The 27,259-nt window shown below is 39.1% G+C and overlaps 1 long non-coding RNA gene and 1 pseudogene across 1 annotated transcript in view; one reads left to right on the top strand and one right to left on the bottom strand.

Moving 5' to 3' along the window:
- The window catches only part of LOC142876409 (uncharacterized), a 105,657-nt gene that overhangs the window by 26,988 nt on the left and 51,410 nt on the right, over positions 1-27,259 (top strand). The gene's annotated exons all lie outside the window — the stretch shown is intronic.
- On the bottom strand, positions 16,946-17,546 carry LOC142876364 (selenoprotein K-like; annotated as a pseudogene).

Below are 27,259 nucleotides of genomic sequence, written 5' to 3'. Positions count from 1 at the left end.
GATACCCAAGAGCTCTAGCGGAAATGTACAAGGAGATTAATATTGTTTTAATGCTTTCTAACACAATATCCATTTTTTAGCCCATGGATCAAGGAGTAATTTCGACATTCAAGTCTTATGATTTAAGAAATACATTTTGTAAGGCTATAGCTGCCATAGATGGTGTTTCCTTTGATGGATCTGAGCAAAGTCAATCAAAAACCTTCTGGAAAGGATTCACCATTCAGATACCATTAAAAACATTCATGATTCATGACCTCATAATTCCTATTATGAGGCCAAAATATCAACATGATTGATATTGTTTGGAAAAAGTTGATTCCAACCCTCATGGAATCAACTTTGAGGGGTTTGAGGGGCTCAAGACTTCAATGAAGGAAGTAATTACAGATATGCCAGAAATAGCGAAAGAATTAGAAATAGAAGTGTGGAGCCTGAGGATGTGACTGAATTGCTGCAATCTCATGATACAACTTGAATGGATGAGCAGTTGCTTCTTATGAATGAGCAAAGAATATGGTTTCTTGAGATGGCATCTACTCCTGGTGAAGATGCCACGAACATTGTTGAAATGACAACAAAGGACTTAGAATAATCCATAAACTTAGTTGATCCAGCAGTGGCAGGATTTGAGGGGACTGACTCCCATTTTGAAAGAAGTTCTACCATGGGTGAAATGCTATCAAACAACATCACGTGCTACAGAGAAATCTTTCATGATAAGAAGAGTCAATCAACTTGGCAAGCTTTACTGTTGTCTTATTTTAAGAAATGGCCACAGCCACTCCAACCTCCAGCAACCACTACCCTGATCAGTCAGCAGCCATTGACATTGAGGCAAGACCCTCCACCAGCAAAAAGATTATGACTCGGTGAAGGCTCAGATGACTGTTTGTATTTTTTAGCAATAAAGTATTTTTTATTTGAAGGTATGTAAATTTTTTAGACATAATGCTATTGTACACTTAATAGACTACAGTATAGTATAGACATAAATTTATATGCACTGGAAAACCCAACAATTTGTGTGACTTGCTTTATTGCACGATTCATTTACTGCAGCGGTCTGGAACTAAACCAGCAATATCTCTGAGGTATGCCTATATTTACAATATTGTATTTATTATGGTACAAATCAAGTAGCAACTTTCTCGATGTGCTTCAGAAAAATAGATTTAAGAAGGCTGTTGCTCTATCAGATTTTTTCACTCTGCTTTTCAACCTTTCCATATCCTCTGCCCCAGGGTACTTTGATGAAATGTGTCACACTGTAGCTGCTTTATGATCTGATGTTTAAAAGGACTATACGCATTTAGAAAGCATGTATTTCACTGTTGTCAGATATCCAGTACTAGACCATGGAATTTTCCACAAAGTACTTTGGGTCCTACTGTAGCGGTAGCTCAGCTATTCTTGTGGAACCCTATGTGTTTTATGTTCTCTGCTTCCTTCAAGAGCCCCAGTTATCTCTTGACTGTCTCAGGAAGATCAGCACGGCTACCTCTTGGCGCTCTCACTGCTCAGTAGTCTCTAATGGATAGTGGGAGAGAGACATTTTTTAAAAAGCTGAAACTCAAACCAGTTTGAGTTTTGGCATTTGGGTACTTGGTTACAAGTCTGGTGAATGATTAGACCAGGGAAGAAGGAAGTTGTAGTTGTAGGTTTTCCATAACCATTTGAGTCCTTTCCCAAAGGTTTTGCTGGCCAGGGTGTTTGAAGATAGCAAGTGGCTAGAGTGTACAGATCTGTGGCTTCTCTCTCCCATCAGAGAAGATGGGATAAAATCTATAGGTCATTCCTATGCTTGAAAAAATGGTTGACTGGACTTATACATAGGATTATTTCTGGAACACCAAGGTTTGAATGGCAACCATGTGTCTCAGTAAGGTAGAAGGTGGCATGATGTTTAGTTATGGCTGTTTTATCCCAAGTTCTTTGACATTCAGGGCATGGGACAAAAGTGTATAGTTTTGGTTTAGCATTCTGTGACTATCCAGTTGACTTTTTTTCCCTTCCTCTTCTTTTATAGAGTAGTTTAGGGTTTAGATTTTCTTTTTACCACGGACTCTAATTTAATTGTGGTTATTTTATTTTTTGTAGACATGCCCAGAACTTTTTCGGTTGTTGGTAAACTTTAAAAAATACCACAGAGCATATAAACATATATAATTTAAGAACAAATCATGACTAAGGCCTATGATATCCTTTGAAATTCTTACTTGGAAGCAATTCTAGTTAATAAGATATTTTCTGGTTTCCTTCTTACATGCTTTATTAATAATAATTCTGATAGATAGAATCCTTTTTCCTCCTATGGTTAATTTTTCCCTATTTCCCTTTTTAACAACCAATTCTATTGCAGTTATCTTTAATTTAAAAATGTAGTAAACTTGTGATAACAAACAACCAGCATAATAGAGAGAAGAATAGTTGAACTCTTAAAAGTCAGAATTTTGCAGATGTTCTTTTATAAGAAACTCTGAAAATGAATTACAGAGAAACTTCATTAAACTGTAATTGGTTTATTCAAGAGAATCTTACAACATAAAGAACATACTCTTCTTCCAGTTAACTAGAGTCTGTATTTTTTAATAATAAGGATATTGGATAACTCACTTGGCTATTCAGAACTATTTTGTTTTTCCTGTCATTTGAATTCCAGATTGAGACAGTTTAATTCTTTTATGGAGTGAAGAGACTAATGTCTGAATGAGACAATGATAGAATTTGCTGCATATTTCTAAATGTGCTTTGGACCACAGTGAACAAGAATGATGAGGCTGTGAAATTTTGATGTTCAGAAGATAGAGTGATTCTTGAGCATGTCAAGCTCTAGTAAAGCAAAAATTGTTGTGTTTAAGAAGGATCAAAATGGAAAGTATACAGGATGACTCTGAATGTAGGCACCATACATGTTTGCTGACTTTTTTCACTTCACTTCTGGCATGGGAATTCTTTTAAAGAGGAAAAATTATGTAGATAAAACATTTATTTACCAAATTATTCACCACTTGATGTCAGTTGATGGCTCGAATATGAATTAAGCTTGTAATATTTCTTGGTACTATTTTACGCTGTAGCCCCAAACTAAAACCTGAGAATTCCTCAAGGCTTTAAGAAAGTTATACTTGGTACAACAAAACAACACACAATGCTAGCCTTCCCACATTGCCAAAGAATATTAAAATAAGTTTATTTTGTAAGGACTAAAAGTAGTTTTTGAAACATGCATGACAACTATTTGTTGATGTTACGAGTAATAATAAAATACACAGGGACACAAAATATTCACAATGCATATTTGCTTAGCATTTTGTACATGTTAGCCTGCACTCAGTTTTCAGTAAATGAGCTTTAGTGTCTGCCAGGATGGGTATGTTTCTACTATTGAAAGACTGTCTTCCTCAGGCACCACTTCCTTGGAAAGAGGCTTTGTTTGTGATTACATATGGCTGTTGGATCAGAGTGTGAGCCGTGATTGATATGCTGATATGCTGTACCCACCATTCTTTCAAACATTTCTCTGCTCAACTTTATGTTTATCAGGGTTGGGGAGGGAGCAGTAATAGAAGTTATCATAAATACAAGAGAGATGTCTGTCTTCCCCAGTTGTATTTGTAAGTCTTGAATGAGTAGCTGAAAGAAGCTACGGAACTTCTAACACCCTGTGCTAGGTCCTCATTCTGCTCAATGGTTAGCACTTGTTTGTTATGAAATATCATCTAATCTGGTGGAAAGGCTTAAAGACATTCCATGGTTCCTAATTCAGCTCTTTCAATGTCACCCAAGGAGCGACTTTTCTGTGATATAGAACATTTTTGATTTTTAAAGTACAGATAGTAATACCAAGCTAATAGTATATTGTTTTAGAAAAAAATATATTGAGAAGAATGAGCAAAGGTATTTGCAAAGTATTTTATTTTATTTTATTTTTTTGACACAGAGTCTCGCTTTGTTGCCCAGGCTAGAGTGAGTGCCGTGGCATCAGCCTAGCTCACAGCAACCTCAAACTCCTGGGCTCAACCAATCCTCCTGCCTCAGCCTCCTGAGTAGCTGGGACTACAGGCATGTGCCACCATGCCCAGCTAATTTTTTCTCAATATATTAGTTGGCCAATTAATTTCTATTTATAGTAGAGACAGGATCTCGCTCTTGCTCAGGCTGGTTTCAAACTCCTAACCTCAAGCAATCTGCCCGCCTCGGCCTCCCAGAGTGCTAGGATTACAGGCGTGAGCCACCACGCCTGGCCTGCAAAGTATTTTAGATAATTCAAAATTTATTAATATGTTAATAAATCCATCTCTGGGTTCAGGGAATATTAAACAACATTGTATAATAATATTTATCTCCATCTAGTTTGGAATGTTAATGGGAGAAACTGATATTTATTGGTGCCCTCTATCAACAAAGCACTTAGCAAGGTTCTTTATGTACACCAGTGTGTTTAATCCTTTGAGCTGGTATTACTAGCTTTATTTTAAAGATGAGGTAGGTCCTCCTATATCTCTGCCTTGGCATGCTGTTTCTCCTGCCTGTTTGCTGCTTAACAAACTTGACTGTTATAAGCCCAGTTCAGATCCTCGTTCTCTGAAAGCTACCCCTACTAGCTCTAAGGTAAAGAGATCTTTCCCATTTAGACCACTTCTTATCGTCTAAACCAATTATTTGCCATAGGCATTTACTGCAAAGAATCATGGAAAGAGAATAGATTTGACCCTTTTACTTACCTTAGGCAGATCACTTTGTGCATAAGACTCAGTTTCCTTAAATATAAAATGAGCGTTGCATTTAAGTATCACCCTTTGACTTACCCTGGGCAAAATTCTTTTCTTCTTTGGGGCTCAGTTCCTTAAGTTGTAAAATGGAACTTTTTTTTTATAAGAGAAACTAATAACAGAATTGGTATGAGGATTAACTGAAGGTGAGGTCCTTACCACCTGTTGTTCTGTTTTTGGTTGAGTTCTATGGAAATGTAAACTGAACTTGGAGGCATTAGGAGAGCCTGCTCTTTACATACCTCATCATTCCTCCTCTCCTCTAGAAGGACCAGAGTTGAAGGCCAGGTTTAATTTCTGATTAGTTGTAAGCAACAATGTGGTTCAAGAAGTGAGTACTTCATATCAGAACTTGAGCTTGATTAGCCTCCAGAATACGCTTGAAATCAACTTGTCTAGACCTGCAGGGAGGGCTAGAAAAAAAGGAAAGTTTTTGGTGTTAAGTAATTTTCAGTTGAAAATCACCTGCCTGACAGTCTAAAGTCATATTATTGACCTCATATTTGCTTTCTCTTTTCTAATTGTGTAAGACAAATTGTTTTTATAGAAAAGTCAGCAAATTTAGGTGGACAAAAAGAAAAAAAAAAAACACCATAAAAGGAAAAATTACCTGAAAGAAAAACATCTTATTTCCCATCCTGGGTTAATATCTTTTAAACAAAATACCATCTACTCTTTCACTGCTGTAGTGAATGTTTCTTACAGCACTGATCAATTAACATACTGTGTTATAGTTTCTGTCACTACATTGTAAATTTACAGACAGTAAATTTACATCATAAGCTTGGCCCGATGTTTTCAAAGAAATTCCTTTTTATTAAACAAATTTTAAACAATACATAACAACTGTCTTTCTCTGACTTAGTATTACAAATCCCAGATGCAAGTATGGCTTTTTAAGAGTCACGAAAACAATCTTTAAGTAAACAGAGTGAAGTGGCCACAAGTAAGCTGTTCCATGAGTCCATGGCATGACGCGCAACAAGGATGAGAGAGGCATTGCTAAAACTCAAGATGCTCTGAAAGAAAGGGGTGAGAGGGGAGTTTTCTCTGTTGTGTGGGAGCTTGACAGAGTACCAAGTTTGGAAAATGAATAACCTTCGTTTGCTGTCAGAGCCATTCCAGGAGCCTGAGAAATTGGCGTCCACATTCCAGACACCCTCTGCCTTTCACACATTTGATCAGACACCTCAGGCGGTAAGTCAGAGAGCTGGTTGGCCATGGGGAGAAGGTGATCTGACTCTACTATCCTTTCCTCCTCTTGGCCACCTTGGGATGAGAACAGCAAGGGGCAAGTGGTGGGATGTCTATTAGGGAATGACTCAATCTGGAGATAGCCCTGCTCCTGACCCAGGGCACACCCCCCTCACTGGGTAGTGGCAGAGAGTGGACTGGTTTCAACCCTTCCATTGATCTTTTAAGAAGGACATGGCTGTGGCTGGATTGGCGGGTATCTAGTCTCACCAACAAACAGACATCACAACTTGAGACTGAATGAATGAATCAACGTAGAAATGGTATATAAAATGAAATTAAAATGTAGGCCAGTTATATTTTAATGGCGGCTAGCACTTGTAATCCCAGCACTTTGCGAGGCCGAAGCAGGAGGATCACTTGAGACCAGGAGTTCTAGACCAATGAGATCCCGTCTCTACCTAAATAAATAAAAAAGAAATTAGCCAGGTGTGGTGGTTCTCACCTGCAGTCTTAGCTACTCAGGAGGCTGAGGTGGGAGGATTGCTTTAGCCCACTGCAGTTTGAGGCTGTAGTGACCTATGATCACACCAGTGCACTCTAGTGTAGGCAACAGAGCGAGACCCTGTCTCAAAAAAAAAAAAAAAAAAAAAAAAAAAAAAAGAATTAAAATGTAAAGTGAGGGAGCTTAACAAGATGACAACTAATACTTGTATAAAGCATCGTAAATTAGTCCATGTCACTATTACTATTATTATCTCCATTTTACACAAGGAAATTGAGTCAAGGAGAAGTTATATCTTGCCCCGAATCACATGAAAATGATATCTAGGTTTCCTTGTATCTCAATATTACCCATGTTGAATGTTCTATATTTTCTTGACTATTAATCCAAATAATTGTATTTCTTGCCTTGCCTTCCACCATTTCTCTCTTCCCAACCCTGTTGTCACCTCTAGGTCTTCTGTCTCCCTGTGATGTAGGTACCATGGATGTCACTATCTGAGCCCCTTGGCTATACCTTCTTCCTTCTTGGTTTCCTTGCTATGTGCTTAAATCCTACCTGCTTTCTCAGGAAGACCTCAGTTCTCACTCTTCTGCTGACTCTGCCCTGGTCAGTCCAGCCCACAGAGATCTCTGTCATCTGAAAAGCTCCTCTTGCATTTGTTAGCTGTGGTGCTTACCAAGTGCCTTGTAGTGGTAGTTATTTTTGTGTAAGTTTATGTGTTAAACACCAATCTAGACGGTACGTTCCTACAAGGCAGAAGAGCCTTGCATATGTGGGAAGCTTTGATGAACACTGGTACTTATCCTTCATTATGTATTTTTCATCACATATAAATATATGAAGAGCACTGTATTCTCTGCAACCTCTGAAAGGACTGACATATGATTAAGATTATTATTAATATTGGCATAGTCCATGCAGGAAGCAATCAGAGAAGCAAAATGAGAATGTTAAGCTTGGGAAATATTTACACTAGCTTAATTTTATTTAGCATTTCTTTAGCGACTGAGAAGGATTTAAGGATTTAATGGCATATATGAAGCTTTATAACTCCTGTACACTTTATTTTGTGCCATGTACTTAAGCATCAGTCGATTGAAATCATAGATCAGATACACTGCCAACCACGCAAGGCACACTGTTCTATTTCCTCGAAGTCAGGCTGCTCCCCTGGAGTTGAGCTGCTATTTAACGCTAACTCTGGTCTATCAAAGACTTTGTCAGTCCTTTTCATAGAGTCAAAATAAAGATCTGAATAAAACTCAACTATCTGCAACTTAATCCTGTTGCTTTCAAAACCCTCGGCACAAAAGGAAAATAAGGCCCAGTAACTTTAAAGCACATGTATTCTGCATATATTCTCTCTAACCACACAGGGCCCCAAGCCTGTGTTTGCCACTTTATTAATAAAGGGTGTTTTGTGTTTCACACAGCATCTGATATTTGAAAATTAATCTATCTCTAAATCTATCTCAAGGAGAGCCCAGTTAAGATTAATATAAATGATTAGACCAACTTTTTGGGGAAGGACTGGAATGTTTCCTGAAATGGTACCTTTCAGATACCAGAATCTCCAGTTTGGCAACATACATTGATAAAAATAAATGAATCATTTTAGAATTTCCATTTCCCTTTGGTCTGTGTTATATTAGTTAATTGCCAGAAAGCCGATGATAGAAAAGATGCTATGAGAGTTTGATTCACTTGTGAAGGGCATCAGAGGTGGGCATAGGGCCTGAAGAGCACATAAGTGATTCTTTTTTGGCTTTCTTCCTTCAAACCTACCAGTTCACAGTATGATCATAATCACAGCAGCTTACATTTGCATAATGCCGAGCCACTTGCCTTCCCAGATTTCATTCCCACTTGATCAGCTTTGTGCTGAGTACCTAATCTTGAAATAAATCATTTACTGTATGAGGATTTAAACAGGTCTTTTAGATAAAAAGTGCATTCCATATTTATGAGCACTGATTTCAAGAATCACTTTGAAAGAACTGTCGAGGTTGCTTTATATTAGAGATCTGAACTTAATCTCATTTGATTCATCCTCGGTTTTCTTTTCCAGAGTTTCCAAATCATGTTTGTAAATCCCCGAGGGTCTATTTCCTCCCCAGGAGAGGAAAAATGTTTAGGCACATGTCGGGAACTTATGAACCTTCTGCCACTATTCTCGGTGTCTCGGAGAAACCAATTTTCCAAAATTAAAATGGCAGTCCATTTTGCAAGGCAATAATCATAATGATGATGGCGATATTGTTGATAATAGTACTTAGGGGTTCTAATTCAGTACAGCAGGAGAGAGGAGATTACAGTCTATTAAAACAAAGTTCTTTGATGTCTGTTACGAAGAGGGATCCCAGAAAGGGTTATTACTCACTTTTAAAATGTATTATTGCTTGAGTGTCCCTGTTTCACTTTAAAACTTTTGTTATTTATAAAGGCTATTGCCTTTAAATCAGTTGCTTCCTGCATAATGAAACCCCAAACAAACTAGGAGAAAATAAAAGACGATTGCAAGTAACTGAAATTATTTTTTGAGCTGCTGGGAAGAGAAAGAAAAAATAGAATAAACATTGTTTCCTGATTGCTACAGTTCAAATTCAATCAAAGATTTTGCTTGTTTAAATTAAAATTAAAAGTACAAGAGGAAGGCTCCCCCCCCCCTTCTTTATAGAAGGGGAAGAAAGAAAACACGAAGGCAGGGCAGCTTTGCAAGGCTACTGGTGCCTGAGTAGAATCGCTAACTGCTTCCCTCGCCTCTGTGCTGGGCCGCCTGTATTCACTGTATCACAAGCTTGAAACCAGACCTCATTTGACTGAGCCAAAAAATGGTCCTTTTGTTGCTGTTTTTTTTCCCCCTAGTGTCATCTCTCATGGTTGCCTGGGCAACCAGTGTGTATCCTTTCAGCATAGGTTACTGGGCCCCAGGAAGGAAGTGCTCCAGCGCTGGCCTGCTATTTTTATAGAACCGTTACATAATACAATCTATTAAAGCTTCCTCTTGGTGTTTTATTGCACAAAGGGGAAATTAAGTTTGATGACTCCTAAATGTTGGATGGAGGATGTCAGGTGACTCTGGGATTGTTTGGCGCAGGCCACATAGCAACAACATTCCCATATGCGATTCAAGGAGAACCCATATACAATCGCACCCTTGGCGGAGTTTGCCTGCCTGGGGATCATTAGAGGAAAGCGAGCTCTCAGCTGCTCAAGGGTGTAAGTTTTGTCCAGCTACACAATGCTCCTTCTCTGGTAGGATGGCAGCAGACAATGCAACACTTTTCACAGTGAAGGGCAGGGAGAATTTTAAAGGTGTAGCACATATGCTTTTAATAGACGGGATGATTACTAGAAAAGAGAATTGGGTTGAAAGACGGAAGACCAGGGTCTCTCCCCAAGACCACCACTGCAGTGCTGCAGGAATGTCATGGTCAGCTTTGCCTCTGGGTAACTCTGAAGTGGTCCTGGGGAAGAGGGCACTGGGAAAGGGGGATAGCAGGTAAGTGACTTTTAAGTGGAGACCCAAGGCTTTTGCAGCACAACTGCAGGGATTCTGAACCAATAAGGAAGGAAAGTTCTTAGCTCCTTTTGTTCCTACCTTACTGGTTGCAGTTTGCCACCAGTCTGAAATAAAGAAGATGTAAGTGTACAGTTGGATCAGAATTTCTGTCCTGGCCCAGAAATGAACCCCTTTACCTGCCAGAGAGACTTAAGGCCACGAGTGACCTGAATGTCCTGGAATAGAGGCATTGGGGCTGGCCACTGGCTTCTCTGTCTTCACAGTCCATTGCTATTTTATGTATTCCCATCATTTTGACTACACACTCCTCTTCTCAGTTTTGATAATTTGCTAGAACGGCTCACAGAACCCAGGGACAAGTTTCCTTACTATTACAGATTTATTGCCATGGATATTTTGAAGAATACAAAGGAACAGCCAGGTGAAGAGTTATACAGGGTGAGATCTGGAAGGGCCCCAAGCACAGGGGCATCTGCCTTCTTGGTGGGCTAGCCCTCAGTTTCAATGGCAAGTAGGTGTGTGGTTGTTTACCAACCTGGAAGCTCTCTGAGTCCCTTAGGGGTTTTATGGAGGCTTCATTACACAGGGATAGGTGATTAAATCAGTGGCCATTGGTGATCAAGTCAACCTCTAGCTTCTCTCCCTTCCCCAGAGGCGGGGAATAGGGCTGAGCGTTCCAACCCTCTAATCGTATGGTTGACTCCCCTGGCAGCCAACCCCCTTCCCCTACATCCTTAGGAGCTTTCCAAAAGTCACCCCATTAAAATAAACTCAGGTGTGGTTAAAAAGGGGTTGTTATGAATACCAAACAATGCTCCTTTCACTTTCATAAGCTCTGGAGCTGTTTCAGGAGCCAGAGCGAAAACCAGAATATATATTTCTTATTATATCACAATTTTTACAGTATCCAACATGAAACACAATTCTTCTGTTTCCCCAAAGACTCATGCTGACTCCCTGGTTTCCATGAGTAGCTGAATTCAGAGAACGCTAAATTTTGGTGATCATCCTTGTCTAGCCTCTTCATTTTGTAGATGAAGAAAGTGAGGCTGAAGGACGCAGGGATTTGTTGACGGTCACCTAGAGAGCTGGGAGGTGAGGGCAGGCCTCTTTGTGGTGGGCCCCGCTCCGTTCTTCTTTCCCATTTCACCTGGGCTCCTCATCTCTAAGAATTTTGGTTCTCCTCCCTCACCCCGTCGTATCAATCCTTCTTTCATGATCTCTCAAATCCAATCTTTCCCATCTCCGCTCCTACCACAGTGATTGAGCCTTGTTTACATAAACCTAGACGATTTAGCTTCCTAACGGGCTACTGCTTTCAGCTGCCACCACTTGAATCAATATTGTATTTCACCTGTGTAATGATTGTATTTCACCTCGCAACTTCATCACATCACCTTATTATGCAAATACTTCTGATTTTTTATCATATATTGAAGTCCGAATTTAACTCTCCGTAACCTGTCTGCCCCCCTCACCCTGCCAAACTGCCTTTCTAGATTTGCCATCCGTCCCAACCAGTTGCCTTCTACTTAGCAAGGTTTATTTGATTTACTGTTCACTTTTCACAGATCAGAAAGTCAGTGATGACTTTTCTTTTTTCTTTCTTTCTTTATTTTTTCATGAATTTAAAGGTGAGTATGACTTTTCTTTTTAAATTCTATTGCTTCAGGCAGGTTGATTTCCGATGAAGTATTCCCAGTCTTTATTCTGTAGGGCTTCTGGAAAATCAAAACGATGTGGACCTGATAGAATAGTGGTAAAGATTTGGCACAAATCTTTCGTCACTCACTGGAAACATTTCACTGAGTATTTGCATCATGCTCAAGTGGTGACCAAGAAGGACATGGCCCCTGCTGCCTCAAAGCTTATTAAGTACAGGAGGGAGGCATTCAATAAAAATTACACAGCCATTAAATATATGATCACATGAAGAACTAATTTACCACAAATGTTTTAAGGGCCATGAAACATAAATTAGAGTGTGTGAGAGCAAATAATGGTAGGGAGTGGGAGAAAGGGTGGGATTTAATATAGACTGGGAATTCAGGGAAGAGTTTCCCAAGCAGGTGACATTTACACCAAAACAAGAAGAATGAGATCGAGTTGGGAAAGCAAAGGAAGTGGGTGAGGGAAGAGGGTGGGTGGATCCAGGCAGAGGGGATCAGTGTGGAGAAAGGAAGAAGGGATCTAGAAGGTTTACAGCTACCGAGAGAATGCTGGAATGCTGAGCCTTGAGACCTCGGGAAATTATAGATTATGTACACAAAAAGTTTTTAAAATGTCCACCATAATAGCACCCGATCCATCTGTAGGCTTCACAGCCTGTAATAAGTCAAATTCTTTTGTTTTTAGAGGAAGACTTACATTTCGTAAAACTCCTATTTAGAGAAGTACACAAATAATTGTGCATCAGTAATAGTGTTTACTTTCTTTGTTTTAAAGATGCAATAATTTAGGGGATTAGGGATTAGGTTTGAGCATGCCTCAAACCACTGGCTTCCGTAGTAAAGTTAAATTTATTATGGTTTATTATTCTAGGAATTTGACCTTATTTTCCCTATGGGAAGCAATGGGATTTTTTCTTTTTTGATTTTGTTTTGTTTTTTTAAATGTAAGTTCCATCTCAGTCAATAGCCTGTTCACTCTGGACTAGAAGATGAATTCTAATTATCTAGCTTTTATCCATGGGTAGAAACAAACACTGCCCCTTACATTAGGTGATTAAAGCAGTCTTATTTTCATAAATTCAATTGCAGTAATAGTAGAAAGTATAAGCTATGTGAAAGGTGGGGGTTTAAAACTTGAAGCTATAATTAAAAATTGGTTTTCTCAAAAATCTTGACCTAAAAAAGCACTCTATGTAGCAGGGGAAAATGAACGCAGCTGGAATGATGTACGTGACTCTGTTCTATTCCTGTAAACAGGAAGGAGGAGAACATTTTTCTCTTTTTTCTTTCCCCTTGGCAAGCTTTCCCCGCAGCTTCCTACGGGTGGAAACGGACAATAAATAGCAGGGCACCCAGTGGCCTCTTTCTAGGCCCCTTGGTTACTCGCGTTGGCAAGGACCGCACTCTCCTTTCTTTCTTCTTATTTTTAGAGTGTTTATTTTTTTCCTTTATTTCTTTTTCAGGGTTGAGGGTAAGGCAAGGGCCTGTCATTATCATGGAGTGAGGTGAACCGCAGGGACTGGTTTCCCAAGAATCTGCACCCAGCTGCCAACCCAGTGGGTCAGAGTCATGGTCCTTATTACCGAGGGTGGTTTTCCTGTGAAAGTGAGACTTCCTTCCAATTAGCATTCACACAGTCAAGCGAGCCCTGCGAGTTTCCCCCTCTGTCAGTTGACTTGAGAAAATATACCTTTTGTCTTTATTTCCTTCTGCAAAGAGCTCCTGATGGGTCCAAATGCAAAGCAAAGTGCTAAGTCATTTCTGAAGATGAGAAGAAACTACCTTTTCTCTGCTGTTTTTATGGTGATCCACCAAACAGTTTTCTGTGGCTTGAGCTAAGAACAGGATTTTCCCCTCCTATTAATGAACAGAAAAAGTAATCTGTTGTTTGAAAAGACTTTGGAATTCCTGAAAGAGAAATTTGTCACAACTTAGAGGCTTGAGCCAGACTACATTATTTAGAGGGCCTAAAAGAGGGGGAAACAACTGGGATAATAATAGTTTTCTAGTTGATGACAATCCACCTCAATGCATGTTAAGTGCAATTATATACAGTGAGTTGCTACAAGAAAACACCCCAAATACAGTAGAGTTAAAGTTCTTTGTTTTCACGGGGAGAAAAGACAACTTTATCTTTGGGGACACTTCTTATTTGGGGGGAACACTTTTTCCTCAGGGCAAACTAGCTGCTCCTAGCTGCCATTTCAGTCTTGTGAGGTATTTGAACACTATTTGAGAAACTGCAGTAGAGAGCTATGAAGTGTTAAATATAGATGTTCTGACTAGCCCAGGGGTGAAGGAAGTGTATTTCTGTGCAGGTATAAGCGTGACAGTGTTATATTTAGGTGACGGGATCTTGTGCCTCTGGCTTCTGGTGGCTGGGAGAATGTAGTTTAATGGGTGTCTGGTATTATGTTTTAAAATACCGTTGTCATTTGGGTGTCTCATGTTTTTAAAATGTATGCCTTCTCATAATAGAAATTGCCTAAGCTGGGTCACTAAATTCATGGACTGTCTGGGGACAGGGTTTCATACATACTATGATACTCCCGAATGTCACTTCATTAGTGATTATGTCACTCCTCAGGGTATGGTAGGAGTGACATTATGTGCTTTCTGGCTGGCCACTTCTTTGTATGCTGCTTGTTTAGACAAATTAAACAAATACAATTTTATAGAATTTTTGCTTTATTGACTATTGGTGACATTAATAGTTGTCTGAGATTGACAAAAATTTCTAAGACCAGCAGCTATCTTTCCAAAGCTTCACACTTTTACAGACCCCTTTCAGTTTTGCAGAATATGATTATCAGTGCTTTTGGGTGTCAGCCAACCAAGATGATGTAAGAATTTTAGCCATCTTTAATTTTGTTACTGGGAATAGAGCTAAAGTTGCAAAAGTTCAGACCTGGAAAATACTTTAAAGATCTTGTCCAATTTTTCATTATGCAGATAAGGAAATAGAACGGCAAGATGCCTCAAGTAAAGCCACGTAGTCATTATGAATGCCAGGTTGCAGGACGGCTGTCACATTGGAACCTGTGTTGCGCTACAGTGACAGCCTCCATGTACGACAAGCTCCCGCCTCACAGAAGCCTGGAACATGGCCAGATGTTTCCCATGTTTTATATACATTGTGACTTTGAGACAGCACCAGTTTGAATACTTGTGCTCTCACTTAATAGCAGTGTGACCTTGCATGTGTATTGCCCTCTTTAAGCCTCATTTTTTCTCAGTTGTAAAATGGTGATAATAATAGTCTCTACCTCCTAGGACCATTATGGAGATTAAATCAGGCAATCTTCGTAAAAAAAAATTCATCTCATAGTAAGTACTCATTTTCTAAATGTTAGGTTATTATTATTAGGCTGAATTTCATGAAACATTTAAAATACTTGAAGCCCATTATATTATAAATTCTAACTATCAAAACTGGTAACCTGTTGTAAGTTCACCCCATTCATCCAATCCGTTTATTAAATGTCCGCTATGCGTAAGACACTGCACTGGGTCCCTTGAGGATGAGTAACGTGACTAAGAAGTCATCCCTGCCCTCAAATGGTCTGTGTGTGACAGGGAGAATGTAAATAACATGAGATGGAGATGAAGGAAACGGTAGAAGTAAAGTTTGATGATATAATATATTATCTTGCTCTTATCTCTCCTTCCTGCTAGTTGGCATATCATTTACGATTTGTCTTTTAAGAGTTTCTGTCCCAGCAACTTCACTGTTTTAACAACTTCCTTTGACCTCTTACAACTCTCAGTGGTCCCCTAACAGAGGCTAATCCCGCACATACTTTCAGGAAACCTGTTAAGACCATCAACAGTGTCCCCCGCCACCCCCACCGCCCCTGTCTTAACTGCCTGCCACTTTCTACCTACCTGTAGTTGCAAGACTACCTAGTGGATGTTACCCGTTAGAATATTTTCTGAGAATGGAAGCGCTTGGGGATAAGGACAGATTTTTCTTACTGAAAGCCTCTATCAAAACATTTTCTTAAAGCTCCTGCACCTTTAGACATTACAAAGTTACACAGCAGAAAGACCCCTCCCTCGGTGGCACCCTCAGTCACCCACCGGGGTTTCTGCTCATGCCAGGGCTGGGATTTCCCATGAGATGGAGATTTTCCTGTCCCCTGTAAACAGACACTGTGTTTTTACCCTTTTCTGTTGGGCACTATCTGCTGTTCTATTATCTATATTTTCTTTTTCTTGCTGTTAAGAATTCCTGGGTGTCTTTCTTCCTTCAAGAAAGTACCAAGTGGTCTCTACTCCCTTTTATTGATAATATCATCTCATTAAGAAAGAAGAAGTATCTTTCTCTCCCTTTTAAACATAAGCTCATGGGATGTGTTTATACATTTTACACCCTATTTTTTTTTTTTTTTTACCTCTACTCCCTCCTCCCCCACCAGCCTCAGCTCCTGCAATTGCCATTCGACAGAAATCACTTATACCAGGGTAATCTTTTGTCTGTACCCATTGTTTTTGCTTCTGGTTTTGCCCTTGTGAACGTTAATCATTTCTGGCCTCAGCGTCAGCGATGGCAGGGTTTCTTGTTCATCCTCACATCATTGGCCTCCTTCTTTTTTCTAGCTGTGAGTATCCCTGACAATCCTCCTCTTCCTCCCCTTGGAAATGCGACCTCTCACATGGTTTAAAGTTATCAGCCGTGTCTAGATGACTCTTAAATTCATAATACGGCTCTCAGTGTTGCAGACACATGTCCAAGGTACCACTGTTATCAGAAGCGTCTCCACCCGAATATCTCAAAACCTTAGGTTGTACTAGATGAAATTATTAATTTAATAGGTTAAAAAAATGGTCAACTAGCAATTTTATATGATACAGTCTAACGGTTTGGTCCCCCAACTAAAGTCGGTTGTTTTCTCTCTAAACCTTCATTTTCTTGGCTAGCCTGTTACTAGCGTTGGCCACTCTGGACTCTTGGTGACAGGTTTGTTGTATTGGAGTCGTCTGTACTGTCTCCCTTCTTCATCCATCCCCCATTTCTCCTACAGACGAGAAGGCTTTCAGCTGATCTCTGAGTTTTGTCTCCTTCCTAACCAGTTATCCCTGGATTGCAGCAATGAAGCCTGCATACCCCTTTTATAATCCGGTGGATGCCCTGAAGGAAGCAGCGATTCTTTTGTAGTTTCGTTTTGTTTACTGACCCTTCTTGGGACAGTCTTACCGTTATCTCTTGTTTGAAGTTAAAAATGCTTATGATTAGATTCTTTTCTTTTTTTTTTTTTTTTTTTTTTTTTTTCAGTTTTGCAACCTAAAAATATTTACTTATTAAAACTATTAATACTTTAATAAACTATACAAAAAAGATAGAGACAAACATGTGCATTTATAGAACCGCATGTCAGTCAGGCCAGTTCCCTGCAGAGGGAATTCCCAGCATGACCTCATTCATCTGTGAAGACACAGAGCAATCCTTGTTTAGACGTACACATTCATCTACTGGTCCAGCGTGGTCAGCCCTCCGTTTCCTGATGGTTTCCTTCTGCTATGAATGTGCACGTCCTGTTGTCTGCTTCTTAGAGCAGACATTTACCTTCCTCATCCACCAGCCATTGGAGGAGGACTGGGGCCACGCAGATGATTGATTCGACCCATTCTTCGGGGAGGGTTTCCTGGTGGACCTCTTCCATCATCATATCTGGAATCAGATGAGTTTCCATAGCCTCTTCTTTTTTTCACATCTTGCTGAAGCAGAGTTTTGAAAAACAAAACCACAAACTCAGCTATTCCCCAGAAGAAATCTGTTATCAAAGATAATCTCCATGGAGACTGACTCCGGCTGTCCAACACTTGTCCATTCGAGATGTAAACCATCTTGCCCCCTTTCCTTGCTTCCCAGCGACTCTAGATTCTTTTCTTACTCAATTTTTTAGCATGTATCTCTTACTCTACCCTTGGTATATTATTTTAGTTTAATAAACCACAATTTAATTTCACTAAATTTTGTTTGTTTTTTTCTAATCTGTAAATTGGTACTAATAATATTAACAACCTCATAAGGTTGTGGTTGGAACTAATTTAACATACACAAATCACTTTGAATAGTGCCTGGGCTATAGTAAGCCCTTAATAAATGTTAATTATATTGAAAAAAATCAGAAGATTCATTATCATCTTATGATGGGGTCAAATTTCTTTTATTGTTTTCTATATTTTTGCTGATGCTCCCCCCAAAAACCACACCCCAAATCCACAGCTTTTAAAAGATTCATGTTTAATTCTGACTCTGTAAAAAACTTTTGATTAATTCTTACTTATCTTGATTCAATTTCATCCTCCTTAATTATAGTGCTCTTGAATGATGATTAAAAAAAAAACCCCACCAAAAACCATGTACTCTTTAGGAGGTACTAAATATCAAGTATTCTAATAAAGGGCTGCTATAAAGAAAATCTTTTGGTAAAGGTGATTCTCAAACTTGAGTTTACTGAAATGGTCCAAGAAATATACTAAGGGATTTGCACTGCAGTAATGTCTTTGAAGTCTAGCTGCCTGCCTTTAATTTTGCAGTAAGCGCCTAATCTCATTAGATTTCATACACTCTGTGTTTGCACTCGCACAAAAGCTGTCCAAACAAAGCCAAAATGTTGACACCACCATCCTCTGATGGCATTTAGAATGAATATATTAAACACACTTGCACTAGCATTGCATTAAGCTAAGAAATAAATTTTGAACTTTGAACTCAGCAGGATAAAAAAGCTTTACTTGATAGCTAAGCAATTGTATTGTGGTATCGTGTAGGGAATTCATTGTGTTGTTCCGAGAATCCAAACATGCAAACATTCTCTACATACAGTAGGTACTGCACAAGTAAAGAATTAAAGTAAGCAATGATCCTCAAATCCTGTTGTTAGGGACCTAAATGGAAGGCAAAGTGGACCGGCGGATTTGCTTTGAAATTCACTGAATAAACTTTCATTAAATTCACTTCAGAGAAGGGCTCATAATGAAAGAATATTTCCTAGTTAGTGTGTGAATTAGAGTATATCTTTCTTCAATTCACCTTGCTAATTTACAAATTTAGAAATTTTCTTTAAGGATATGGTTCTTAGTTCCTCAGTCTGATTGCTTTTTTTTAAAGATGCTATTTGCTTGGACTTTTGTTTTTGGCTTATATGAAGGATTTCACAAAAAAGACTATTTGAAATATATTACGCTAGCTATTGTTAGAATATCATCGAAGACATTAGTCTACTTTATATCACCTTTTTTTATGAAGTCCATATAAAAATGTTTCTTAGGTTTTCATATCAAGGGTGTTAGTGATTTTTCTGAATAGCTGGTTTGTTTTAATTTACCGAGTATTGTGAACCTGTAATTAGACCTTTCCATCTTTGCTTTGGCTTCCAGGAAGCTTAAAGCTCCATTTGCTACCTAGTGCCAGTAATTACCAAGGACTACAGAACATGTGTATTGCTTACTCTTTGCTTTATTATTTATCTATTCTTATTTTTATTTTGTTCACATTCCCTAAAAATCATTATCTTTTTAATTGCATAATTTTTTAAAAGCTGCCACAAATCCTTTGTGGAAAGGAATTGGTTATACATGCATTCATAAATTCACACATACATACATTCATAAATTTCATACTTGTGGCATGAATGGTGATATGGTTTCCAAAACCACAGCAAATTGGTAGCCACATATTAGGAGAGGGATGATTGCTAGAGAAAGGGCAGTGAGAGTCTCAATTTATACGACAGCTGATAAATTCCACAGAGGATACCAGAAAACTATCATAAAGAGACAAGTGTGAGAACTCAAATAACACAGCTGCCCAAGACCATGCAATATAGGGCTGAAAAACTCTATGTGTCTCTATGATCCAAGGATTGGTAATGTATTGCAATTGCTGCCATAAAATGACCTCAACAGTAAGATAAGATTATACTGTATTCCACGTTACTTTGTGTAAAAGGGCAGTGTTCTGTTTATTATCTGTTAGAAATATGTAACTAAAAAAATTGGTTATCTTTCAACGACTAAACTTCAGGTATCCAGAAAATTAATTTAGCAGAAAAAAACCCCTTATTTCTCAGTGAGTCTGGATCAAGGTATTCTCATAAAAGCACCACTGTAAAACATCCATTGCATGACCAGGTTGGAGTTTGCTTCTGAATAAGACACCACTGCATCCTCTGAACTAATCCATCTTCGAGGTTAACTGAAGCCCATTGAAGGCAAGACTATGAGGATGATTCATCATCTGTGGAGGGGAGGTTTAGTTGCCAAGGCCTGAGTGGGAATTTGGTTCAGATGAAAGTGATAATATAATATAATACAGCAATAGCAACAATAGCAGGCTAATGTCCCTCTCTTGGGCTCAACTACCTTTTCTTTTCATAAGATGATAGAAAACTCTTAGCTCCCTGGTGTGAATGAGGAGGTATGCATAATGCAGTGAGAGACAAAGATATTTGATTCTCAACTTGTGAATGAACAAAGGCAATAGAGATATTACCTGACCCAGCATAGCATAGTGCATAAAAGCATGGGCGCTGGAGCAGAACTCATAGGTTTAAATCTTTACAACTTACTAGCTGTTTGCTATTGCTGGATCAAATGGTATTTCTATTTTTAGCTGTTTGAGGTATCTCTAAATTCGTTTCCACAAAGGTTGCACTAATTTGCAGTCCCACCAGCAGCGTAGGGACTGTGTGTCTCATAAGTCTTTTAAATCTAGAACTGTGTTATGCAATATGGCAGCCATTGACCACAAGGGGGGTTTTCAAATTTAAATTAATTAAAATTACATGAAATGTGGAAATTCAAAATTCAGATCATACGTTACACTAGTTGTATTTCAAGTGCTCAGTAGCTCAATTGACATATTGGCTAGTGCAGACATGGGACATTTCCACCATTGTAGAACGTTCTATTTATTGGACAGGAGCCCTAGAAGATTTCCTTCTCCCACCCTCCCCCAGATCACTAAATTACTAAAAAAGCTAGATCACTTGTTTGTAATTCTGGGTTACTTACTCATGAACAGTTTAACTTGTCCTTTTCAACCTGGCTTTTCCTGTAAATTGGAAGTTTTATTTAAAAGCTTGATTAAAGTTAAATAGGCTTTTGGGGGGTGCAGGAATAATTCATAGGTGGTGCAGTGTATTTCAATAGTCAAGATTTTTATTATAGCTTTTTATTTCATTGAGTAGATACACAACATATTTAGACTTATTATTTGTCTTTTATTATTGGATTTAGTTTGTTTCCTTTTTTCACTTTATGCTAGTATTGTCATGAATATTTCTGTGAATGGAGATTTTTTCTATATTCAGGTTATTTCTTAAGCATAGATGACTGAAAGAATTATGTAGTAAAGCTATTAATCATTTTTTGGCTTTGGATACATATTGTTTAATTATTTTTCAAAAGGATTGTAGCAACTGCTGCTTCCCCCATAAAATTCGGTTACTAGTTTTACTACATCTTCACTAATATCGAGTATTATCATGGAAATGATTACAGTTTTTTCAACTTAATAGTGCTCTGCAATTTGAATAAGTTTTTCTTCAGTTCTTGCTTATTCCTTGTGTCTTGGGCAGGCTATACCCATGAGGTTCTTCTTCCAACAGGGTACAGTTTCCAATATCTTAGGCTTGAAGGCAGAATGCACCAGGAAACCTTGCCCTGAGCCCTTCCTGCCTAGATCCTTTGGGCTAATAATCCCTTTTCTCTTTTTATGATTCATTCTGAGCAGGCTTAGTGGTTAATCTTCTATTTCCAGTTTTATGCTCTGTTCCTCCCTCTTGCCTAGATCTGAAACATCCTTTCCTTCAACAATTCAAATGTCTTGGCTATTCATTTTTCCCTTTGGTTCAGAAAGCTTTAGTTGTCAATTCTATTCCCTTGTCAGCAACAATTTTTATTCTTACTGGCTTAGTCAGGCTGTCTGCCCTGGCTTTCTTTATAAGTGTTTTTGTGTAGAATTTTTGCCTCCTAGGAAGCCCACTGTAGCATAACATAATTAAGTGACAATATATGAGGTGCCAGGGCTTTACAAGCAGTTAATGACTGGTCAGAAGATTTATAAGTAAGAGGTGAAATCAAAGAGAACCAAACACTCCAGTTCTATATAAACAAAAAAATAAAATTAATGTGGTTCAAATTGTAGTTTAACAGTTATTTGAAAAGAAGTACTGGAAAACGTGCATCTTAAGAAATCTTGAAAAGTGATTAGGCATTTGCAAAGACAACCCCAGCTCCCATATCACGTGCCTCCCATGATCCTCTTCTGCAGCATTTGCTTTCCAGCCTTGCTGACCTCTGGCCCTACTTTGATTCTTCATTGCTCCCCCTCAAGTTTTCAGTAAAAACAAAACGGGTGTAACTGAAGTCAGAGTCTGGCTCTTTATACAAAGCAACACATGTAAGACGCTAACTACTACAGAAAATGTCTATCATAGAAAAGTTAAAATTGCGATGGGAAACTTAACTTTGGAATTTCCTGCCGATCGGTCTCTTAAGTTAATGTTTTCATCTGCTGTCCTTATTTGGCTTTCAACGAAAAGTTAGAGCGGAGATAGGCAAGAACAAATCAACAAACAAACACACAAAAAAACCTATGTGCAACTTATTACAGCTGTGATGAAGAAAGACCATGCGACAGCACATAACTCTCGGATGGTTGTACTGAGTATTTACAAAATCTTATAACCGCAATCAGACTGTGACGGAATACTTACAAGGATTGTGCTGCATATGTACAAAGTGATTTTTGGATTCCCTCTACTTGTACCATAGTTTCAAATCTTATTTTCCATTTTCTCAGGAGTTCAGAAATAGGCATATGGGAAGTTCCACTTTTTTTTTTTTTTTTTTTTTTTTTTTTTTACTGTACATACAGCTGAATTGGTACTGTATACAGAGAACTCTCTGAAATGAATTTTCAATCCAAGAAAATATCCCCACCCTACCCCAAGTAAACTTAAAGTGGTTGACCATCTCATACGAGGTTGGAAAAAGAGTTTAGTGATTATGTAATGAACTCTTTCCTTCTAAAGGCATCATCTGGCACAAAGGTATTAATTGTAAATATGTGGTAAGTAAAAAGATAAACAATATTATTGGAAGACATGCATCTAATCTTTGCTAGCATTCATCCTTTTCTATTTTTGGTGTTGAGATTTTAGAATATTCAACCCAGAAATGAAACTAAGATTTTGAGAACTTTTCATGTTTTCTCTTAGAAGGTTATGAGAGTCAGGTCTTTGACTATTGAGTGAGGGAATTGGGGCCACTGGCTTTAGAATTTGTAATTGTGTTTAGTCTTTAGGCTTGCTATTGGCACAACTTGCAGGGCTTTTATGGCTATGAGGCCATTTTTAAGGTGGTGTTCCAGCAGGCTCCACTTACCTTTCCTTTCCAAACACTTCTAGGGAAAAAGGATCTGTTGTGAAGTACCAGCAAGCCTGACTGCTGAGACAGACGCGGGTCATTCTGGTATTCAGCTTTGCACATGTTTCTGGCTCTGGGAGATTAGTTCATAGTCAACGATTTTACTAGAGATTTGCTGAAAAATCAAAATCCCATTTTTAAAAATGTATAAATGGAGACACCTCTGACAAGGTTAGGATTGAGCTAGAGCCAAAACATTTGGGTGTCTTTCAGGGGGAATTTCTGTTAACCCATAATAGCCTTATGATCATCCTTCTCATCATGGACATTCTGTGTACAGAAGTAGGAAAAAGCCTCTAGAAGCAGAAGCACCTTTTTGTTCATGTTGAACACGTCGACACTTTCTTCCTATGAATCAGTCTATTTTTTTTTTTCAAATATTGGAGTCATGAAAATTACCTTCTATTAAACATCACCTCATCAGTAGAACTTGTACAACTGAGCACAGACACTGCCCCGCTGAGAGAGGATTGATTGGACGGGGTGGGGGGCAGGGGTGGGAAGTACGGTGGCTGCAATGTCCCAGCGTCACAGCACCACGTCCTCGGGAAGTCCCACGGACTCGAATGGAAGAGGCCCAAATTCTGCCACTTGAAAGTATGGCTGTTAATCCAGAACTGTTAGGGGGCCGTTGTCAAACAAGTCTTTCCTGGGATCCCACAAGCTAAAGCACCTAGATGATGTTAGGATTCCATGTCTTCGGTAAGGATTTATCAGCCCCCAACTCTAGTATGCAATAAGTAAAAAAAAGATTGAAAAAAGGGAGAAAGGAAAGAAGAAAGGAAAAAAGAAGGGAAGGAGAGAAGGAAGGAGGGAAAGAAGGAAAAGGAGTAGTATTAATTTGGTATGTCTCAACCTAGAGTTATCTGGGCCTTTGTTCTGATGGCACTACTGGTTTCTTTTTGGGGAACTGTCAGTTCAGTAATATCCAGGCGTTCCAGGGGTAAGCACAGTTCAGGTCCTGCCCCCCCATCTTTATTCTTTTGTTGAATTCAGGCAGCGGCAGTGATGGGGCTATGGCTGTGCCCTGACGTTCGAGGGCACCAGACTTCCAGCCCCCAGCCCCATTCTTTCTGTCTTGGCACCTGCTGACCGCTGGCGTGTTCCTTTTGACTTTTGTTCACAGCCCGCTGGCCTTGATGCCCACTCATCAGGCCTTTGTACGTTACTCTGTGTCGCCCTTTTCTGGACCACCAGACTCCTTGGGGTATCCCTGCTCTTTCTCAGATACTCACCTCTGGTGGCCCAGGGGATGCCTCTACTCCCACCCGCCAGATGGCCTAGACCAGCCCAGTCACCACCTCTCTGTGCTTGCAGTTCTGGGTGTGCAGCTTCCTTATGAAACTCACGGTTTCCTCCGGCTTGCCTGGGGGTTAGGGACATATTTCCCCTTTCGTTAGACCCCGCTGAACTTGTCTGGGCTTCCCAATTACTTCTTTTCTATCAGGGCTACAACACAGGGCAGAGGAACAATACTGTCACTCAGCTGCTCAGGCCAAAAACGTCACATCCTCCTCTCTTACATCCCATCCCCGTTGCAACAACTGCTCCTGTTCTCTTTATAAATTACATGTTTTTAAATTGATTTTCCTTTCTAAAAAGTTTAACTTATTTGAAATGTGGCTTTCATCTCATTTTAAAGGTAATCTAATCACATTACAAAAACTGGTCTATTCTTTATCTAATTCAACCACATAAACAAACAAAACCACCATTATGGAGTAAACAATAAGATGTGTTTGTATCTGGTCTTCCTTTTTTGCATATGGGTGTGTAGTCCATATAGACGAATGGACCCTTTCTATTCTCTGTACCTTATAGCTCTAAAGAGAGGACCTCTGTCTTTATTTAGCTCTATGAACCCTAAAACCTTTGAAGCAAACAGGAATATACCGCTTTCCTCTTTGTGTTTTACTGCTTTCTTGAAAAGTGTGAAAAATAGCAACTTCAGCTAGAAGGTTGTGTGTGTGTTTATAAGCTTTAGGTTGGAAAGGCTTCAAAAATATAACATTTCACTCACATTTTATGGATTATACAGCTTCTATTATTTAGAATACTGAAAATATCTATTAATTATCTTTTTCACCTATGAGCATTCACACATTTTCTTGGTTATATTCGACCAAGGAATATTTCGCCATCAGACTAACTTGTACCACCATCTGTTCATATATTTTCAAATGCATAGTTCTTGAAAGACAGAACAGTCCATGTTGCTCTCATTTACCTTTTTTGGCTCGTACATAGACTTTCATAGACCGCAATAGAAATATTGTGGACAAGGATTATCTCTTCAGACTTAGGTGTAAACACTAGAACTTACTATAATAACTTGGATCGTGCACCATCCTAGGAACTAGGGTTATTTCCTTGAGACACTTGAGTGGATGGATCAGTTGCCAAGCAACTTGCGTTCTTACAGAGCCGGGCTGGGGAACAAAAGGGCGTCAAGTGGTAATACATCCAAGAAAAATGACAAAGACACATGGAAAAATAAAGCCTCCATCTGGGAACTGTAGTACATAACTGTTCAGAAATTTGGAATATGTCCTCCCTTAATAATTCATTTCAATAGCTATCAGTCTATGATAGTATCTTCAATATCTATGGCCATCCATCCATCAATCCCCCAACCATCCATCTGGATAGACTGATTTTGAGGTTAGAATTTATAAGTAGTAAACTAGAACTGTAGATCTCTTATATTAACTATATTGCCAATACTATTGTTCACTAATTATTTACCCTTTCACATAATTTCCTTTGTTCCTCTTTCCCCTCTATGTCTTACATGTGTTTACTTGTCATCTTCTTCTGGTACATGCTTTATTTATTTATTTTTTTCTCTTGGAAGTGATTGTGTAGATGCTTCATTGTTACTGTGTGCTTAGATACTCTATTATAGGTGTGAATATAGATCCCTACGGAAGATCCTCAGGCCAGGCCCCACACTGTAGGAAATGAAATGAAAATGTGAGAACCTCTGATACACAATCATATGTGCAATCAGCTTCATGTATTTTAAAACGTAAGTCAGCTTCATGTATTTTAAAACGTAAGTCAGTTCTATTTATTCAAATACACTATGAAAACCACCTTTTTCTCACTATAGACAATCCAACTAAAGAAAACTATTGAGTTCCTTCTTTTTGAGAGACCTGCCAGTGTTCTATGACATTGTGTTCCTTGGGCTTTGTGTTTTTTAATGGGCTGCCCCCAGGACAAGGCGACAACAGGAATGCAGTTATTCTCAAGTATTTCAGAAAATAAAAGTACAACATAGGTCAGAGACCTATCTAAAGGAACAAGGAAACTATTATTTATTTATTGCTTATTATATGCCTGACACGGTGCTAGGCATGTCTTGATAGATTTTGAAATTTAATCTTCACAGATCCTTGTATTGTGGGTATTATCCACATAATATGAAACTAAGCCTTGGAGAGGTTAAATAATGTGCACAAAGCCACTCGGCTTCTAAAGGCCAGGCTGTCTGCCCTCAGTACACTCAATTCTACTAAGCTGCAGGACTGAGGAAGCCTTTCCTCTTGAGATGCGAGGAAACCTATAACACAAGCGTAATGGGATGATCTAGTGTGGGTGCTTGTTCGATTGCTAATTCTTCTGAGGGAAGTGTGTGGGGGTGGGGGGTGAGGAGTGGGGGGATGCCAGCAGTTTTGGAGAAATGGGAGGAGACAAATGAATGTCTGGACTGTTGGGATCCTACCTCTCTTCTCTTCTGGCTGTCGTCCCAGGCCATCCATTCACACTGACCTCATTTTCTCTGTTTAACTTTTCCTCTGTATCAATTTTTTTGTTCTTCTTATTCTTTTCTACTTTTATTACCCTTGGGCCTTTGTCTGCCTGTGTAACTACTGTAGTGAGGGGAGCTGGGGCTTCACCGGAACCCCCTGGATCCCTTTTATCTTCACTGTGTACCCCTCTCCCCCACCTCCATGTGCCTTTGCAGCCAGCATCCCCCCTGGCAGTGTTCTTCAGAAGATTACCACTGTAGCCTCCCCTCGCCCCTAGGACAGCCAGAAGTGCCTACAAGTTTACATTGACCCTCTCCTTTCTACCTTTCTACAGTTAACCAATGTCTGTTATGGGAGTCTGAAAGATCATTCCCTTGCCTTCTTCCACCTGGACA

This window comes from Microcebus murinus, chromosome 15 (genome assembly GCF_040939455.1).
Source record: "Microcebus murinus isolate Inina chromosome 15, M.murinus_Inina_mat1.0, whole genome shotgun sequence".
Taxonomy (NCBI): domain Eukaryota; kingdom Metazoa; phylum Chordata; class Mammalia; order Primates; family Cheirogaleidae; genus Microcebus; species Microcebus murinus.
The sequence above is the reverse complement of the archived record's forward strand: the minus strand, read 5'-3'. Positions and strand labels throughout refer to the sequence as shown.